This window comes from Capsicum annuum, chromosome 8, assembly GCF_002878395.1.
Source record: "Capsicum annuum cultivar UCD-10X-F1 chromosome 8, UCD10Xv1.1, whole genome shotgun sequence".
Lineage (NCBI taxonomy): Eukaryota > Viridiplantae > Streptophyta > Magnoliopsida > Solanales > Solanaceae > Capsicum > Capsicum annuum.
The window spans coordinates 159,058,283-159,064,327 of NC_061118.1; the positions used below are offsets into that span (position 1 = coordinate 159,058,283).

The following is a 6,045-nucleotide window of genomic DNA, read 5'->3' on the forward strand; positions in this document are numbered from 1 at the left end:
CATTTTGTGGATTGATCAGTAGCAGTGATTTTGAGAAAGAGAGAGAGAGAGAAAGAAATGGAGTCTAGATAGTTATATTAAGCGTGTATTTAAAAGCAGTATGTGTATATTTTATTTTTAAACGTAGTGGATCAAAATTAGTAATATGAATCATTTTGTATTTTTCTTTTATATATTACTATTATATTATTTTATTAGTTATATTAATAAAGTTCTATTATTTTTATTTTTATTATTAAATTAATTAATTATTTTTTTTAAAAAAATAAAAAGTAAAATTACTTTAGATCACTATTAATGTTAAGTAGAATTTTGAGTAGACACACCCTTAATATTAGGTAATTTTTAAACATGTTTAAGATTTGTTTGTCTTGATTAAGAATGCGGTGTACGCATCTTTTTTTGAGACATTTAAAAATACAAGGATGTAAAAATACACCTTGGTAAATATTTTTCTAAAATTAACTTGATAAATTTTTTAAAAAATTTCATCGATTTATTTAATGTGAAATAATAAATGATTTTTAGTATAATAAATTGAGCAAATTTAGGTCTTAACACAATTTATTGAAATAGTTTTAGTTAAGCATACGTCAATAGAAGCGACCGTGCTAGAACTCGAGGGGTGCCTCACACCTTCCCCTCGGTCAACAGAATTCCTTACCCGGTCTTTTATTTTTGCAGACCATAATAAAGAGCCATTTTCTTTTGATTAGCGATTCAAAAAGGTGACTTGGAACACCAAAACTCAATTCCAAGTGGCGACTCTATAATAAAAATAATCCCTATTCAAAACCGTCACTTTAATTGAAAAAAACCCTTCGACCTCGATTCTTCCGAGCAAAAAAAGGGGTGTGACAGTTCTTGTCTAGAAGTGAAACTGAAATCAAGTTCTTTCTTAACTCCGGAACATACAATACATTGTTAAGTATCAACACTTTGCCGGAAGTCATCTTCAAGAACACCTTTCCAGTTCCTTCTACTTTTTCAGTAGCAGAGTTAGCCATGTAGATCATTTCTTCTACTTGAGCCGGAGTGAACTTCAAAAACAACTCCTTGTTGGCACAAACATGACGGGTGGAACCAGAATCCATCCACCATTCACAAGGATTCCCCACCAAGTTGCATTCTGAAAGCATAGCACACAGATCATCACATTCTTTGTTGGACTCAATCATATTTGCTTGGTCCTTTTTCTTGTATTTCTTAGGGGCACGACAATCCGTGGACTTGTGGCCAATCTTGCCATAGTTGAAGCACTTTCCCTTGAATTTCTTCTTGGGTTGATTGCTTCCTTGTTCAACTTTCTTCCTTTTTTTAGAATTGTTTTGGTCATCTTCTACAATATGTGCTCCATTAATTGCAGAATTCCCTTTTGACCTTCTCTTGGCAACCTTATTATCCTCTTCAATACGCAGTTTGACAATAAGATCTTCGACAATCATCTCCATCCATTTGTGCTTCAAGTAGTTTTTTGAAGTCTTCTACATAGGTGGTATCTTCTCAATTATCGCTGCTATTTGAAATGCATCATTCACAATCAAACCTATAAAACAGTTTATATGAGTACTAAGAATATTTTCTATTTGTTCAACAAAGGTATTTTTCAAAGATATACCTTCCGCTAGGAGATCATGGATCATAACTTGCAATTCTTGCACTTGAGATACAACCGACTTGGTATCTATCATTTTAAAGTCCAGGAACCTTGCAACGAAGAATTTCTTAATTCTCCCATCCTCTGTCTTGTATTTTTGTTCTAGTGCCCCCCGCAATTTCTTCAATGTCTTAGTTGCACTGTAAACATTATAGAGGTCGTCTTGGAGAGCACTCAAGATATAATTCCTGCAAAAGAAGTCTGAGTGTTTCTAGCCTTCTACAATTATGAAATATTTTTTGTCCGAGGTTCCCTCGGGCACCTCAGGAGCATCCTCACTAGTGAACCTTTGACAACATAGAGTGGTGAGGTAAAAGAATATCTTTTGCTTCCATCTCTTGAAGTCAATGCCCACAAACTTTCTGGGCTTCTCCGCAGGTGCCATAGGTTGCGGAGCATTTGCTTGACTTATTGTGACAATACTAGTTGCCCCCACAGTCGTTGCCGTCTTTTGCACTTGACTTTCATTAGTCATTTTTTCTGTCACCACAAGACAGTACCTTTAGTATATCGAAATACTTATTAAAAAGTTGCAATAACTTAAAGCACCTCTTGTTTCTAGTTAATGATGAAGTTTTTATGACTTCCAATCGTCAACCGAATGATCTTTAACTTGTGATGAAGATTTTATGTCTTCAAATCATTAGCTAAGTTCAAACGGAGTAGAAAGCTTAAAGCTTTAATCTCCAAAAACAAGCAATACAAATTCTGAAAAGATTATTCCTTAAGAGTGTTATCTTGTATATATTCAGGTACAAGAATCTGTATACATGCAACACAAACTTCAACTCTAGTTCAAGTCTAAGTCAAGAACACTTATGAAGTAACCTAACACCTTCAACACTAGATTATGAATAACCTATCTAAGAAGTGTGTTAATTTTCAGAAAAGAGATGAAATAGAATTTTAAGGCCAAGTCCCCCGACTTCACGGAGTGTCCTTAAGGAATAATTTTCCTCACTGTACCCAAGGTTATGAAATCTTCCTCCCAGGATAAAATGGCCTTCAATCCGAACAATAGTGGTATCTAAAATTGTTGGATTCAACGAACTCACTCAACAGTTTGATTGATCACACAAAATATTTTTGAAGACAAGAAGAGAGTTTGTATTTCAGAAAATTCGTATCTAAACCTATGGATGAAAGCAGGTTTATATAGCCTTCATATGCCTCTTCTGTAAAGTGGTAATGGTTCACTTAAAAAGTGTGACCTTTCCTGGAAAATCATGTCTATTCGTCCAAAGATTGCATCTTTTTCGAACAGGCAAACCATTTCATGAATCAATGAGTCATTTTGTTGAAGGATTGCACCCTTTCAAAGCATCAGTTCGAAACACTGCATGCATGCATATAACTGGAGGATCAAAACACAAAAAAAAAATATTAACTGCGTTTTTTATTTTTTCTTCGAATTAAATTTTATCTAAAAAGATAGATCTCATTGATCATTTTTCAAATCCAAATCCGAAGCCGAGCAAGCAGTGACGACGTTGACGCGAGACATCTCTTATTTCTTGCCTCACTTACCAAGTGAATAAGTGTTTCTTAATATAAACACTTGAAAGTCACATTCTCCCACCAATGTGGGAGAAATAATAAACTTTCCATTTAGAGTACACTTTCCATTTTAGTGTTTTCTTCTCTATTTTTTCTTCCACTTGGTTTCCTCCATTTTCCATTCACACTTTTCATATACTTTGAACCCAACAAATTTTCCGATCAATACATACTAGGGTGTTTTGAATTTCTTTTTTCCATTTGATGAAGAGATTTAGTGAAATTTCATTACAAAATTCGGTGGTTTTCCCTAACAATACTGGGATATTTTGGACTTTCTTTTTTCCATTTGATAAAGAGATTACATTTAGTGAAATTTCTTCATAGAGTTGAAGATTAAATTAATTAATCTTTACTATATAGACGTTATTGACAGAACATCACGACTCAAATGCTTAAAAATTGACCATTAATTAAGACTAACTGGTAATATTATTGTAGGAAGCTTAATCCAAACTTTGTTTACACAAATTTCATGTATAAATAGGAAGGCCTCTCTTATCATATTTCTCACAGCAAACAAATTGTTTTACACAGAGTTTTAACTAATTAATGATGGCTCTCAAGTCCTTTGTATTAATCACTGCCATATTTTCTGTGGTGACTTCAATAAGTCATGCATCAGATCCAAGTCCTTTGCAAGATTTTTGTGTTGCTATTAATGACACCATGGCTCATGGTAAACCCACATTACAATTTGATAGTTTCACTCGTAGCTTTTGCACACTTTATGCCTGTTTCATTTGATTTTTACACTACTATAGTATTTATTGTTATTTTACTTTGTAATTGTGATTTCTATAGTTCTCGTGAATGGAAAATTTTGCAAGAATCCAGAGAATGTCACTGCTGAAGACTTCTTTAGCTCAAGTCTAAACATGCCGGGGAATACTTCAAATCAACTTGGATTTGCTGTAAGTGGAGTGAACGGTAACAACTTTTCAGGACTCAACACTCTGGGAATTTCATTTGTTCGTTTTGATTATGCGCCATATGGTCTGGATCCGCCTCATATTAACCCCTAAGGAAGTGAGATTATTGTCGTCCTTGAGGGCATACTCTACGCTGGATTTGTCACTTCAACCACTGGTCCAAATATGAAAAATAAACTATTTAGCAAGATTCTACATTCCGGAGATGTGTTTGTTTTCCCAATTGGACTCATTCATTTTCTGCTCAATGTGGGAAAGACTAAGGCTGTTGCATTTGCTGGATTGAGTAGTCAACTTTCAGGATACAACATTGTTGCAAATACATTATTTAGCTCACACCCACCAATCAATGATGATATTCTTGCAAAAGCATTTCAAGTCGACAAGAAAATTGTGGATTATATCCGGTCACAATTTGGGAGGGACAACAACTAGATTAGTATAAGCCATATAATACCTATATATATATATATATATATATATATATTTATATGGTTCTGTTATTTGTGCTTGGAATTTAAGAAATCATAAAATAATCTCATGATCTAGTCTTGTGAACTGGGTTCATTGATCTTTGTGTTGATGAGATGTACGAACCGACGTTTTCTCATGGTTTGTTTTAGTAAAATTACAGTATGTTGTAAGCGTGTTATGGTAATGTTCTCGAAACTATAAAAGTATCACATCTTTAGTATTTGCGATATTATGCTCTACAATTATTATTGGCATGCCTATGATAAACAAATTAGATATTTCTTGATATAAAAGAGTTGCAAAGAGCAGTAGTCCATTATTAGAGTAAGGATCTCATCAAGTCAGCCGCCACACAACTCCAAAAAGGATTATAATTAAATAGGGCTTTTAAAATATAAATTTATACCTAATCAAGTAGTAGCAAGCAACAAACAATTCGTTTTTTTTTTTTTTTTGCCTTTAGCTATAGACAGATGTGTTTGCAATAAATTTAATGTGCAACATCCCACAATCCAAGCTAAGATCCGAACCTTTTTTTGATTACATACAGATCCGAATATGATGATTTTTAATTATACATCGATGTTAAGATCAGTTTATTATTGGGGGAGAAGATTTGGCTATGAATTAAAGTCATAAAGAACGCCTAGCACAAAGTTAAGTTGAAAGTTTCTTTACCATTTGAGTTTTCGTATAAGATTTTACTAGTGTCAATTTTAAATGAGCATTACTCCAAGAATATGAAGAGGTTTGTTGCTCAACACCCATCAAATTAAAGGTCTTTGAGTCTTCTTTCCAACGTCATCAATCGTTTGTCAGTAAAAAATTATGATTATTTTATCAGAAAGTGTCAGTCTGTCAGAGGTCGACGGACGGAATGTTGGGAAAAATTGGCAAAAGCTACTTTTCTCAAAACCATTTTGCCAAAGGGACACTAAATTTCTTTTTGAATTATTTTTTAGGGTTAGGGTGTAATAAGTGTGGAAAAGTTGAAAAAAGTAGGCCCACATATGGGCCAAGGGACCATTGAATCATTTTTCTAACTTTACAATTTTAACGTAATACACTAACACCCATCCACTTATTCCAATATAAAGAAAAAAACTTCTCTCTCTTAAATTGTTTTCCAACTCCCGCTTTCAAGAACTCTTCTCCCCAAAAGCCATTTTCATTTTTCCTTCTTCTACAGCTGCTAAGAGCTCGTTGTTGCTTCATAAGGTTAGTTAAAATCATGTTTCGATCATTTGTAGATCCATTTAAACAAGTTTCTTTGCTAATCGATTCGTAGTGATGTAGAATTTTTTTTTTTAAAATTTGTTTGATTAAGAAGTTTTGGTTTAGTTTCATTTTTTTTTAGCAAAAAAGTGTTGAATGGTGGGATAATCATTATTTGAAGTGTTATTTTGGCAATTTGATTCGAACAGT

The 6,045-nt window shown here is 33.4% G+C and overlaps 1 pseudogene; it reads left to right on the forward strand.

Moving 5' to 3' along the window:
* Positions 1-3,741: 3,741 nt before the first annotated feature.
* LOC107879845 lies at positions 3,742-4,589 on the forward strand (annotated as a pseudogene).
* The last annotated feature ends 1,456 nt before the right edge of the window (positions 4,590-6,045 follow it).